General features: G+C 35.7%; 1 long non-coding RNA gene across 1 annotated transcript; it reads left to right on the top strand.

Moving 5' to 3' along the window:
* The first annotated feature begins 2,876 nt into the window (after positions 1 to 2,876).
* LOC18448129 (uncharacterized) lies at positions 2,877 to 13,730 on the top strand. The gene is made up of 5 exons (XR_016049474.1): positions 2,877 to 2,953; positions 3,933 to 4,007; positions 5,323 to 5,619; positions 5,829 to 6,124; positions 13,468 to 13,730. It is a non-coding gene; the product is annotated as an uncharacterized LOC18448129 (long non-coding RNA).
* Positions 13,731 to 14,609: the final 879 nt, after the last annotated feature.

Here is a 14,609-nt window from a genome sequence, read left to right as displayed (position 1 = left end):
ACTATTTATGGCAACAAATTGTTGTAGTTGTGATCCATCGGTGATAGTACCCGTTGCCTAAAGCTTTGCATCGGCAGATCTCGCAAATACTTCTCCAAAAATATTTGCAACGGTTAATACCTTTGCATCAGCAGTTCACCTCAGGTGTTTGATGTCGAACAATTTTTTAGGCGAAAAACCTTTGGTAACATTGCTTTGGTAAAACCTTTGGTAATCTTAGGTGTTAGGTCCTCCCAAATCTCTCGTTTCTCCCAAATATCTCATTTCTTCGATATAGTTTCTCCCACCTCAATGTTTATTACTGCCCCACAATGTTGAAAGAGGTTCTTAATATCTTTTGAAGTGCAAGTCCATGGAAAATTATTAGCGTATAGTCTCGTTTTTAAATTGACGACATTGCTTTCAAGGGTTTGCTCAGAGCTCTCTGGTTTGGGTTCTGATTCTGGGGTGTTCGATTCTTAGTGGGTAGCTGAGAGAAGAAGGGAGAGATGCCTGCCCTTTTTTTGTTAATCGATTGAAGAGGGAGGTAGAAGTTTATCAAGAAGCAAGTGCTACGGTTAAAGAGAGATCTGAAAAATAAAGACTCCAAAATCAGTTTTTATTGCTTTCAATTCCGCAACAGCAGTCAATCAAAGCTTCCATTAGGTAATCTCCAAGCTTTTATTCTAAATAAGGGGCCAACCAAATATTTACTCGAAAAACTAAAGGACCTTCAATTTTTCGTTGGGGAGAGCATTCATGATGATTCTGGCTTGGTATTTGTATACTATAAGGAAGGTGTAAGTGATCTCACATTCTTGTATTTTGCTTACGGCTTGAAGGAGGTCAAGTGCTAATGATGAGAAGAGGGGATATAATTTATATTTTCCGACGTTTTAGACGTGTAGCAGTTTGGTTTTTTATTCTTTTCTTATTTGGACTTTTGGAGAAGTGATGTTTATGGGTTTGATTATTATCTCTTACTGAATAGGACCTTATGCTTGTCAAAACAAAAACAAAAAACGGTAGCAGTAGAGCTGCTACCCATAAAGAAGAAGAAAAAAGGAGATCGAGTTGGATTGAGTTGAGATCATCGGAAGTTTGAGTTTGCACATTTTGTTAGTTTGAGATATTATTTTGAGTTGAGACATTTCAAAGGTTTCGGCAAAATAAATTAGAGAACTTACAAGTCCGTAGGATTTGCATTCTTCACATTTCAATTTGGATTTTCAAAGAAAGATCTTTTCTTCTTAATTCTCCGCTTCACCTGTTAATCCTTGGTTTCTAGTTTTTTTTTTCAAAAAGTTGACCTCAATTCTTGGTTTCTCATTTAGTACATGTTTTTGTTGGTTCTTGTTAAATATGGATGATTTTCAAGAGAGAAATTGTACTAAATTTCAAGCTTTAGATGGAGAATTATCTCATAGCTTTTAGAGAGAATCTATCTTAAAATTTTTAGAGAAAAAAACTAACTCAAAATTCAAATTTTAGAGACAGATTTCTCAAAAATTTTAGAGAGAAAAACAATTTGAAAATTGAATTTTTTTATAGAGAAAAGAATCTTTAGAGAGGGAAATTATTAATAAATATTTTAAAGAGAGAACTAAATTAAATTTTAAGTTTCACAGAAAAACTATTTCAAAAAATTTAGACACTGAAACCATCTAAAAAAGTTTAAAGGGAGAAAGTATCTCAATTTTTAAATTTTTAGAAATAGAAAATATCTCAAATTCCAATATTTATACATGGGTATTTAGTCTTAAAAAAACTACCTATATAACTTTCTATACTATTATATCGTAGCTTGTTTAGAGAGAATAAGTTTTTTTTAAAAAAATGTTTAGCAGCATGTTTCTATCTTGAGAGAGAGAGAGAGAGAGAGAGAGAGAGAGAGTAAGTAGTTTTTTAAACAGATTAAGGTATACTAGTATTTTAAAACTAGGCGATTTCTGATCTAGATCATCGATTGAGATGGGAATTAGGTAGGAAAGAACTAGACAATTTTTGGAGTTGCGAGCTGAGTTCAAGTGGACTCGGCCAAGTAACTCGGCTCCGGCCACAAGTTCAGTCCAGGGCCCCAGCCAAGTTTTAGAGTGCATATCATTATTGGTTACGGTGTATTGTTGTGGGTTAATTGCCTCTTGGTTCTCAACCATCTGAACTTTGAAAAAACAACTATTGTTCTCCACAGGAACATAGAGATTATATAGGTATGGGAGTTCTGAACTGAACCCATTAAAGGGACATCTCAATCAAGTGTTCTTGAAGGAACAGTTCTCAACTAATGAATCGGTTATAAGTAGATATGTTTTACACCATAGGGATGTGAGTTCAAATTATATGTATTAGAGATTGGACAAAGATGAACTTAATACAGAGATGACATGGTAAAAGAGTCTTCATGACCTTAAGGGAAATGCCTTGATACCTTAATATTCTGTTTACTTGATTGCCAAATGATAAACGGAGACTCTTCTTAGTTTGTGATATGCATGTTTCTTGTCATATGAGGAAACAAAAAATAGTCTAATCAATATTTACCATCTTAGGTTGTTCAAAAGTTAGTTCTGATAAACAGCCCTTCTAACTTTATGTGAGTGTATCTTAGTTGTTGTCATGGGCTTTAGCTTTGCCTGAGTTTAAAGGTGTTAGTGCCATGGTTTTTTTTTAATTTCAAACAATTCCATGCGTTTTATCCATTGAAATGAGGGATTATTTCTAGAGTCATTTGAGAAAGAATAATTTCTTTTCTATGTGGTTCCGTTAGTTTGAATAAGCCTGTTAGAATAACATACTTGTGACAAATCTTTGAAACTTGCAATTTGTTAATCTTTTTTTGTTGGTTCTTTTTTTTTAGGTCTGGAAAAGGGAGATTTTGGAAGTTTATTTGTATGACAATGGATTGTAACATTGTGGAGGAAGAACAACTTGCGGATCTCTCTTGGCGTCCTTCTGGTTTAGAACCCACCATTATGTACATCTCCGCCTTCGACGTCTTTACTCTTGTTTAAACTCCAATCTGATAGAACATTGTTGTCTCAATGGCTTCTTAATCTCTATGTTAGCTCAAGGTGTTCGTGTGCTTAGTTAGCAGCGCTTTTGTCATTAGGTTGCTGCAATGTTTGTTAGTTAGACTCGGGCTCCAACTCCCCAAGGGCCCGAGCTAAAGTCACACCTGTCCGAATACTCCAAGTCCGACAGGAAATAGTTGTATAATCTGATAGAGTTCTTCAAAAGAGTTTTAATCCAAGTTACTCATTTTATAGTCTATCAGTCTCCCTTGTAACCAATACTTCAATAGACTTAAGTTATGTACTTTTCAACTAATGTTCCTATACGATTCATGTTGTATCCTCAAAGGTAATAAAGAAATGGGAAAGTATACAATACATCTACCTTTGGTCTAAAAAGATCACAATTGCCTATAACTGTCAAATGCGAAATCAGGTGACCGGAGGTGTGCCATTGCCATTACTCAAAGTCGGAGAAAATTTTCTTGGGCTTTGTGTGAAGAAATTAAGTACCCCCAGCTGCCTTATTTCACATAGCTAAGACAAGTTGTGACCTTCTTGTACCAAAGGTAAACGGTCATATAGTGTACAATCCCTAAATAAACAATTATAAACAGTTAATGCAATGTACTTAGGTTGGTTTGTGAGTATGATTATATCGTAAACGTTTTTTATTATACTTCCCAATTCATTTGGTTGCTGGAAATTTTATTTCTCTTTTCTTTTATTTCTTTTTCATAAGGGAGTATCTATAAGTTGGATCCTTAGTTGATTAAATTAATACCTAGTTAAAGGACAAATATCTCAGAGTGGAACTCAATGTACTTTATCCATTTTAACCCCTACTTGTGATCTTCTTGGTTCTTTATTGAGTTGAAATGTGCACTTAAATTTGCCAAAAATAAATATTCTAAATGGATGGGTTTTTAATTTCAAATATAGGAATGTTGTCGCAGTACTGAATTTGGATTGCAAGTTGGACCTTAAGGCCATAGCAATGCTTAGTACAATTCCAAGGTATGTAAAGTGATCCATCAGTGATTTAATTTTTCAGGTCCTCAAAGCTCTGTGCCTACTAATACCTGAGTTGTTGTGAAGAGTTGTTGTGAAGTGCTTCCTTTTTCATAAGTTTTTATGTTCTTGTGCTTGTCAGCATTTTGCAGCATGTATCATGCGAATACGAGAGCCAAAAACCACATCATTAACATTCGTTTCTGGGAAAATGGTGAGTTTGATATTCTATTTCTTTCTTTTTATTTATGTGAATCAGTGCTAAACGGGAGATCGTGGCACCTTGCCACTTATAATACTGTACCCTAAGATTTCTTGCTATTTGTTTTGTTTTAACCAATATTTGTAATTATGAGAGGTGCTTCTGTTATTCAAGATGAATGTTTACTGGCTAAAGTCAACTGATATTGTGATTCTTTCTTTTAACTTTTGGCTGCTTATTCACCCAAAAAAAAAAATTATCCTTAGAATAGGATGATATAAGTAATGGGCAAGTGGAACTTTATGCTTGTATTGTATTAGTTTCTGATAAAATATTAAAATAGAAAGTGCTTTGCTTGTCGAGATCCATTAGTGAGAAGGTTGGAATTTTTATTGAAATTAGTATAGAACTTTCGAGTTTGGGAGCGTGGACTAATTGTGTGATTGAAGGTACTATGGACTTTCAACTACACAAATAGACTGTTGATTGTCTAGCGTAAATTGCTTAGTTGGAAGAAGGATAATCATGTGGACTCAAAAAGAATTTGAAAAAGGTGTTAGTGGATATAGAATATTTGGATTAGAAGATTCAAGATAATGGTTCCTTCACTGAACAATTGTTTTTGGAGAGGAATGAGAAACTAAAAGAATTGTATGATATACGAAGAGCTGAAGAAGTTTATGGGAGACAGAGGTCGAGATTTAAATGGCTCAAGGAAGGGGATCTAAATATCTAATTCTTTCATGCAATTGCTAATGCTAGGAGAAGGTAGAATTACCTGTCTGGATTGACTTTCCTTAGGACTGATGTTGATGATGATCAAGCTATTAAGTCAGCTTTGATCAACCATTTCAAAAATGTCTTCTCTAAAGAAGTGTCTTTTACTCCAAACCTCCAAAAAGTTCCTTTTATAATGCTTCCTAGTAATATGCAAATCTTTCTGGAAAGATATGTGACTTTAGAAGAGTTGAAGGTTTCTGTTTTTGTTATCCTTGGTGATAAGGCTCTAGGACCCAATGGTTTCCCTTTAGCCTTTTTCCATTAATTTTGGGATTTGGTTAAAGGAGAGCTGCTAGAAATGGTAAGGGGTTTCATAATCACATGGCATGTGTTTTGTAGGGTAAATGCAACTTTCCTGGCATTAATTCCAAAGAAATCAGTTATATCAGGTATTTTGGATGTCAGACCAATTAGCCTTCTCACTAGCCTTTATAAGATAATTGCAAAAGTTTTGGTTGAAAGGTTGAAAGGGGTGCTTTCACTCCTTATTTCCAGCACGCAAGCGGCTTTTATTGAAAAACGGCAAATCATGGATAGTGTTTTGTTAGCACATAAATCTATTCATTCTAGGGTGTTGGAGAAAAAGCCAGGGGTGATGCTTAAATTAGATATGGAGAAGGCCTGTGATAGAGTGAAGTGGGGGGGGGGGGGGGTTCTTTTGAAAATTATGAAAAGGATGGGGTTTGGTAATAGATGGTTGAGTTGGATGTGGCGATGCCTATCTTTAGCCCACTTCTCGGTACTTTATAAGGGAAGCCCTATTGGCTTTTTATGGCCTCTAGAGGAATATGTCAAGGAAATCTGTTGTCCCCATTCTTATTCACTATCTGTGCTGAATGCTTTAGCATGATGATTTCTAAGGTTGAACAAGCTGGTTTGTTTGCTGATTTTAAGATTGTGAATTCCTCAATCGTTATTTCTCACTTGCAATATGTTGATGATATTTTAATCTTCTGTGATGCTGATAGTTTGCAAGTGAGGAATATAGCAAGATACCTGGAATGTTGTGAGGTGACATTGGGTATCAAAGTCAATTTTAACAAATCCTCAATTATTGGTATCAACTGCGACCTTGTAGAAGTTGAGGCTTTGGCTGACACGATTGGTTTCAAAGTTGGTTTCTTTCTTGTTGTTTACCTTGGTATTCCTATTTCTGATCCAAACTATCTATTTCGGTTTGGGATAAGATTTTGGAAAGAGTACAGTTGAAGCTAGATTTATAGAAGCCAAAATATTTATCTTTAAGGGGTAGAGTAACCCTGCTTCGCTCTTGTTTGGCTAATTTACCGGTTTACCAGATGTCTTTAAACTCCACTCCAAGCTCAGTATGAAAAAAATTGAAAAAAATGATGAGGGATTTTTTGTGGAGTTCCTTTGATGGGAATAGAAAGTATCATTTGTTGAGATGGGATAGAGTGTGCACCCCTAAGAAAGAAGGAGGCTTGGGAATTCAAAAAATTAAAATTTTTAACCAAGTGCTTCAAACAAGTGGTGGTGGCGCAATATCCATTTGAAGGACCACTGCTGGTACCAAATCTTAGATGCAAAGTATGGTTTGGATAAATCGCAATTGTGGTTGGGGAGTGGAAGAGGGAAGAATTTGTCACCATTGTGGAAATCCATTTTAAGTTGTAGACCGATGATCTCTGGGTATTTTCGATGGACTGTCGGAAATAGGGAGCAAATCTCGTTTTGGCACCATAAGTGGTTGGGAGACTATCCTTTAAAATTAGCTTTTCTGGACCTTTTTAAATTAGTTACCCAACCTGATTTGAAAGTGAGTGAAGCAATAGAAAGGAAAGGCATGAGTGTCTCTTGGGACATATATATGTTGCTTATAGGCGACTGAGTAATGAACACCTTGCTCAATGGTGTCAACTTATGGAAATATTAGACAAAGTTTATGTCTCCAATGCTGGTGAAGATGAATTAATTTAGGAAATAGAAATTGATGGTGTGTTCTCTGTGAAATCTTGCTATAATTTATTCTTTCATGAAAGATGGAGATGGTCTTGTAATTATATTGTACAAGTTTGGAAATGGCCAATCCTACACAAGGTGCAGATCTTCATTTGGTTGGCGGCACAAGATAAATTCTCACAGTTGATAACCTGATCAAGAGAGGGAAAATTCTACCTAATGTTTGTTTATTGTGTAAGGAGGATGTCAAGAATGGAACTCATTTATTGATTCATTGTCCCTTCACTATGAGATTGTGGCATTGGCATCTTGGGTCGGTTGGTATTTCCATGCCATTTCCACGGTCCATAGGGGAAATTGTTTCCTCACTTAAAGTTCATTTTCTTCCTAAAACAGGGCGTATTATTTGGAAAATTTCGATAGGGCTATTCTTTGGGAAGTATGGAAAGGAAGGAATAGAAGAACTTTTGATGGAACTGTTTGCTCCTTTGAACTCTTGATCCATGTTTGTAAATCTACTATATGGGCTTGGTTATCTGTGCATAAAGAAGGCTGGGGTATTAGTAAGGTAGATGTGATGGCCAATCTGAACATTTTGTTCTTTCTCAGTCTTAGCAAATCTAGAGCAAGAAGTGTGTGGATTGCTCTTACAAGCTAAATTTTGATGAAAGCTCTTTTGGTAACCCAGGGCCGGCTGGTATTGGTGGGATTCTACGTGATTGCTATAGTAATGTCGTTTTCTCATTTACCGGACCAATTGGAAGCAATACTGCTAATTTTACATAATTAAGTGCTCTATTATATGGACTGAAGATCTTCTTTGAGAAAGATTTTAATTCTAGCTACACAATGAGGAGAACTCATTAAATGTGATCAAATGGGGTTGCTTGGAACAAAAAGCCCCCTGGGAGTTACAGTCTGTGTCGTTGCAAGTCATGGATTTGGCAGCTATAGGTACTTTGTTCTTTTCGCATGTTTATAGAGAGGCAAACAATGTGGCTGACTATCTGGCTAAAGGGGGGATCTCTTTTCCTTCACTCTTTGTTTCTAATCATGTAATCTCTTTTGATTAGTTTCTAATAAAATTAATGATATTGGTCAAAAAAAAAAGGAAAAAAAAAAAATTTTCAAGTACTAAAAATAATACATCTTGTAACAAGTTATCTCGACTGCTTATTTTCAACATTTTTAAATATTTATTGATATGCTCGATCTACACTATTTTTTGAATTCTAAATTTCATAATTTAGGATGAACGTGGATATACCATAAGATTTCCGATAGTGGAACTGTATCTTTCGGTAATATTTTAGAGACACGCCTTACTTGTATATTATAAGGTGGGCACCTTATGCAAACCTCACCCTCTTTAGCCGAGGAAGCAGAGCATGTACGGCGGGTGACAAAAAGATTTCTTGAGCGATCATATTATGCTCCCTCATGAGAATACTATGCGTTTAATCCCTAGGGAAGAAGATTTTTTTTTTTTTCTTTTTTATTTGAAAATTTGAGATCCATCTAATTATAAATGGATGATTGTTTTCATAGAAAAAAAAATGGATTTTGAGTTCTTGAATGTCTAGTTCATTCCCTTCAAATATTGGATGATTCTATTGCAATTTTGGGACGTCATTCTTTTTAGGCGGGTGAGAGTCCTTCTTCTTCTTTTTTTTTCTTTTTTCCTTCAAGCTTAGCTGCGAGGATCTGAAGTTCACATCCCCAACATTTGAGATCTAAAATATCCCTGTGCAAATTTCACCCGAGAGAGTAGATAGATAGTATACCCCAATGGGAGTATAAAATCTTTTCGCTTATTTGAAATACCCGGCAAATCATCCTTAAATGGAACTACGAGATGGCCACATCGGTGGGAGTAATACAATGGAAAGTTTGCAAAGAAAAAGAAATAAGAGGACTAAGAAAATGGTACAAACCATGGCAAGTAATAGCCAACATATGAACAATGGATGCATTTCTAAAAGGAAAAGGTTTTATATAGAGCTGAGGCTCTAAACAATCAAATTAGAGAGAACCTCAAAAATTTCAATAAAAGAGGTTATTTTGATGCTCAAATATTCTCAAATTGATCATCTCGACATCAAGATACATGGACATGAAAAAAAAAAATAGATTTCAAGTTTTGGAAATAGTGCATCTTATAATGTATTTTTTTACCGTCAATTTTTAAAATTTTCAAGTTTTTATAGATCTGCTCGACCTACACTACTTTTTAAGCTTGAAATTTTATAATTATAGATGAAAATATAATTTAAAGCTATCACAAAGATTTCCAGTACTGAAACTACATTTCTCGACACTATTTGAATGTGCGTTTTACTTTAATTATTTAGAGTATACAAACCGCACCCTTACTAAAATGCTAGATCGCTGGGAATTGATGAACCAAATTAAGGATGTGAGTTTAATAACTACCTTCACTTTTTAAAGAACCTCCCCCATAGTCAACAAATTGATCTACTTGCTTAGACGCACATTAATGTTATAAATACACGAATGCAATGAAAATTACAAATTTCATAAGATAACAAAATGAACCTTCCATATGATCCCCTGGCACATGGGTCACCCTACAAAGGAACCTAACTTTATTTTCTATAGATGAACTTATATTTATGACAATATGGGATGCCAATACAAAGCAATATGATAGTTCATACTAGATATTCTTCAATTACAACTATCTAACAATAAATTCCGTAATCGAATATATATATATATATATATATAAACTAAACTTCTCAATATAAAAGTGGTAATCCAGTGCTAGTCCTGTCTAAGCAGGGTCGTCCCAAGAGAGGTGGGCTGGAAAAGGTCTTAACTTTTAACTTTTGACTTACGCATAAACTAAACTCCCCTGTATATATAAACTAAAGTTTGCTATTTAAGTGATGGGGGTTGAGGCTTGGGAGGCTTTGGAAAGGGGGGAAGAGGTGGCTTGGGAGGGAAAGGGAAGGGGAAGGGTGGGAGGGGCTGTGCATAAGCACACATACCATAGAAGCAAAGGGCCCCAATAGGGCACCTGTGCGAACACTTACCACAATGGAAGGGATTCACATTAGTGTCTATGCAAATCCCTTTGCAACAATGCCAAGAGAAGGGGCACCTCACTCCACAGAGGCCGCAATTGGTCATGTCAGAGCTTACATCCACGCATCGGTTCTTGCAACATCTCATCTTCCTCTTCCCCTTCCCCGGCCCCTTCTCTTCCTGCATTTTACATATCCATGGCCTCTTCCAACACCCACTTTGTCTAGGCTTTCCAGCCTTCTCTAGCCAAGGTGACCTGCCCAAACTCATGGTTTGGGCTGAAGAATTTGTTGGGTGACTCTGGTTCCATGCAAATGTAGAAGATAGAGAACTAATGAAGATGAGCAACAGGAGGGGGATGAAAATGAAGCAATTACTAGGGCTCATCTTTTAGGAGTAAGATACTATTGAGGCAAGAAACATGAAGGCCACCACTAAATATAGGTAGGGCTTGGAAAAGTGAGGGTGCACCAAAACAACATGGGGAGGGTGGGATTCATGTTTTTTCCTCCCCTTCTCCTCATCTTTGTGATGGAAAGAGAAAAGTGAAAGAGAAACGCATGGAAAGGTATGCGGGCGATGGCATGAAGTTTTTTGGGCCTCTTGGAGTTTTATTAAGGAATTCAGGCGGGAAGATGCAAGGATTACCGGAATTACTTTTCACCACGCATATCCTTAGCTTCTTTGGGCATTTTATCAGTAGTTTTGCATAAATATATAAAACCAAAATAGCTTCTTTGGGCATTTTATCAGTAGTTTTGCATAAATATATAAAACCAAAATATATTCGACTCCCTCGGGAGTATATACTGTCTATTTATTCCCTCGGTAAAAACCCCACCTCAGATTAGTTTTAGGGACTCAAAACTTTGGGGATATAAGCCTCTTTAATATATAGACTAACCTCAATAAAAAGAAAATATCTAATTGCTTGAAAAGAATAATGTTTCAATATTGAATAGAAACGGTTAAATTTTGAGAAGGCGAGATCTATGTGATAAAAAACTCAAATTTCAAATTTTTCTTTGAGAATAATATGGTGGGTACCAAAATTTCATACTAAAAAATCCTCGCAAGTAGGCCATCTGACAGAGGAAGTACCAATAAACCGTGAAACTGAGGGAGCATAGTATACGTGCTCATATATAAAATAGAAGGAAAATTTGCAAATAAATATCTCCCAATATTAGAAAGGAGAAATAAATCAATAATATATTTGACGAAGTGTGATTAAATTTTTTTCTTTACTCGCCGATGTTTTCGGATTAGGAAACTGAAGAGGGTTGCAGTACAATGGAAGATTGGATCTACCCCTCGCATTCTCTTCAGGGGAGCCTCATGTTCCTCATACATTTGTTTGGTATCTTCCATGACGGTTTCCTGGAAGTTCAACTTGAATGTTTTGAGGAGTGATCACGCACAAAAGACCCTGAACAAAACCCATATAGCCCCCTCCATGATGTGGCCATGGGGTCATGCTAGTTATTTGGTCAATAGGGGGCAACTTGGTTAGATATCACATATTGACAATATTTGTAAGATTCCACTTTCTATAAGGCCTAGGCTTTCATAACATAAAGCCTCATCTCAAGTCTTCATCTGAAAAGTATTTTGGGCACCGGAATCTACAGATCTACAGTGAACACTTATTTTTAAGGTGAAATAGATCATTTTGGGCACCGGAATCTACAGATTTGCTGTGTGAACACTTATTTTTAAGGTGAAATAGACCATTTTGATAATGTGTTACAATATATACCATTTTTAGGGCTTCAATTTTACAACTATAATGGTCAAGGCCGAGATGTTCGACCCTAAAACTGTAATTTTCTGTGAGTATTGAGGTGAGGCTTTACTTATTTTGATAGGGTTGTAACCTTATTAGAATATTTTAGTATTTTTATAAGCAAAAATATAGAATTAAGCTTTTTCTTGGTATAAAAAGTCACAACTACAATAGCCATAAGATGTGAAATTGGACAGCAAGAGGCCATCCCGTTACAATAGCCATAAGATATGAAATTGGACAGCAAGAGGCCGTCCCGTTACAATAGCCATAAGATATGAAATTGGACAGCAAGAGGCCGTCCCGTTACAATAGCCATAAGATATGAAATTGGACAGCAAGAGGCCGTCCCCGTTACAATATAGAAATGGAAAGGTCTCCCTTTTATAAATCGAAAAAAATTATATAGAACTGAGGTTCTAAACAATCAAATTAGAGCCCACCTCAAAAATTTTACTAGAAGAGGTTGTTTTGATGCCTAAATATCCTCAAATTGATCATCTCGATATCAAAATACATGGACATGAGAAAAAACGGACTTCAAGTTTTAGAACTAATGCATCTTGTAACGCATTTTTGGATTGTCAATTTTCAAGATTTTCAAGTTTTCGTAGATCTCCTCGATCTAAACTTTTTTTAAAGCTTTAAACTTTATAATTGCAGATGAAAACTTATTTTAAGGCTATCACAAAGATTTTCAGTATTGAAACCACATTGCTCAACAATATTTGAAGGTGCCCTTTACTTTAATGGTTTAGAGCCTCGGACCCTTATAAATATATAGTTGACACATAATACTTAAAGGAAAAATTTTATATAAAGCGGAGGCTCTAAACAATCAAATTAAAGTGCACCTCAAAAATTTCACCAGAAGAGGTTGTTTGGATGCCCAAATATCCTCAAATTGATCATCTCGACATTAAGATACAATGGACATAAGAAAGATTTCAAAATTTGAAAATAGTCCATTTTGTAATGCATTTCTGGACCGTCAATTTTCAAGATTTTCAATTTTTCATAGATTTACTCAATCTACACTATTTTTGAAGCTTTAAATTCTATACTTAAAGATGAAAATATATTTTATGGCTATCACAAAGATTTCCGGTATTGAAACCATATTTCTCGACACTATTTGAAGGTCTGCTTATTTTGATCTCTATACAAACCGCATCCATAATTAGAGGGAGTCGACTTCCATATTGCAAATCAAAAAACTATCTCATAACTGTCATAATTTTTTTAAACCAACTATTTCTTAACACATTGCTCGATGTATATGCTATAAATCTGTTATTTTAAAATAAAGATTTGACAAGTAAAAATGCTACACCGATTTTATTTTCCCAATTTAATATCCATTGTATATGTTGGATTTGTTACATCTTGACAAATATTGTACGATGTTTGATCACCAAGAGGAGTATTCAGACCCACTATATATATATATAAGTGTTGTGTTTGAATATGAGGGAATTTGTGGACTTACAGAAGAAGAGAAGAATAATGTTGTTGCTTGTAAGATGATCTTATTTTGTAGGAGACCAAGCTCCCTCTCCCCTGATTTAGGCATGATGAATCCGATTTGAGCATAAAGCAATTGAATTGTACAGTGTCACGGCCGCAAGTGCTTTTGAGAGTACTTGATTTTCTGGAATTCTTTCACTGTTAAAGCCAGAGGTCGATTGGCAACCTACATTATGAGTTTTGAGTCCTTTATTTCCTCACAGGATTTGCTCAACTTCCCTCACAGTGGAGCCAATTTTACTTTGTCCAACCACTTCATAGATCGATGTCTAAATTAGACAAATTTCCCCAATCTGGAAAGCAGAGAGCCCTCCAAAAGCTTATCTCCAACCATCTGCCTATCCTTCAAGATACTGAAACACCTCTTGCTGATCTGATTTCTTTCGTTGGAGTTTATGAGCTCGAGGAGAAATCCCTGCCTGCCCTAGTCGAGAGATGGTCAAGTAGAACGGTGGAATGCATATAAGTTTCGTAATAATTTGAATTGCTCAGAGAACAATTAAAGGAACATCCAAACTAAATTTTTAGAGGTATCCATTCAAAGTGAGAAGCTAGTCAAATTTGACTAGTGTGAAAGATCCCTTACCCCGGAGGAGGAGACCAGAAGGTTTGAATTAAGCGTTGCCCTGCAAGATTCTCTAAAACTGGAGCAGATACATTGGTGTTAGAGGTCTAAGGTAAAGTGGTTGAAAGCGAATAGCAACTGTGAAATTCTTTCATGCTATTGCCAACTGCGGGAGAAGATCCAATAATATTCAAGGGATAATAATGCAAGGGACCAAAACTAGAGCATGGAAAAGTTGTAAAGGCCATCCATTTTAAGATGGCTTTGCAGAGGATAGGCCTGTAATTATGATGAATCTTGCTACTAAAGAGACAACTCGATGGATGCAAAGGCTTTATTGAAGAAATAAAGGAAGCAAGAAAAACAAAATTCCAAGCTTAGAAGAATCCTGCTTACTTTCTTTTTATCATTTCAGGTTTTACTGGAGGGGGATCTCCTGTTGTAATTTCAAAGACTCTATTGTAGAGGCAGAACCAATAGAGTTATGAATGCTTCCTTCATAGTTCTGATCCCAAAAATTAAGGTATTGAGTCCCTTGATGATATTTGTCTGATCAAACTCTTTGGAAGTTTGTATAAGATCTAGCCAAGATCCTGATAAACCAAATTGAGATTAGCCATTAACATTGTATTTTCACTTCCTTCACTAAAGACCAGTTAATTCTGGATAGTGTCCTTGTTGTTCATTAGTTCCATTAGTGAATGCATTTGGAACAGAAAAAGCATCATCGGCATCGTTTGTAGACCACCATAGGATCCACTTGTCCTACTCTTTTAAAAT

This window comes from Amborella trichopoda, chromosome 2 (assembly GCF_054954075.1).
Source record: "Amborella trichopoda isolate Santa Cruz 75 chromosome 2, AtrichopodaSantaCruz75HAP2 v2.0, whole genome shotgun sequence".
Taxonomy (NCBI): Eukaryota; Viridiplantae; Streptophyta; class Magnoliopsida; order Amborellales; family Amborellaceae; genus Amborella; species Amborella trichopoda.
The sequence above is the reverse complement of the archived record's forward strand: the minus strand, read 5'-3'. Positions and strand labels throughout refer to the sequence as shown.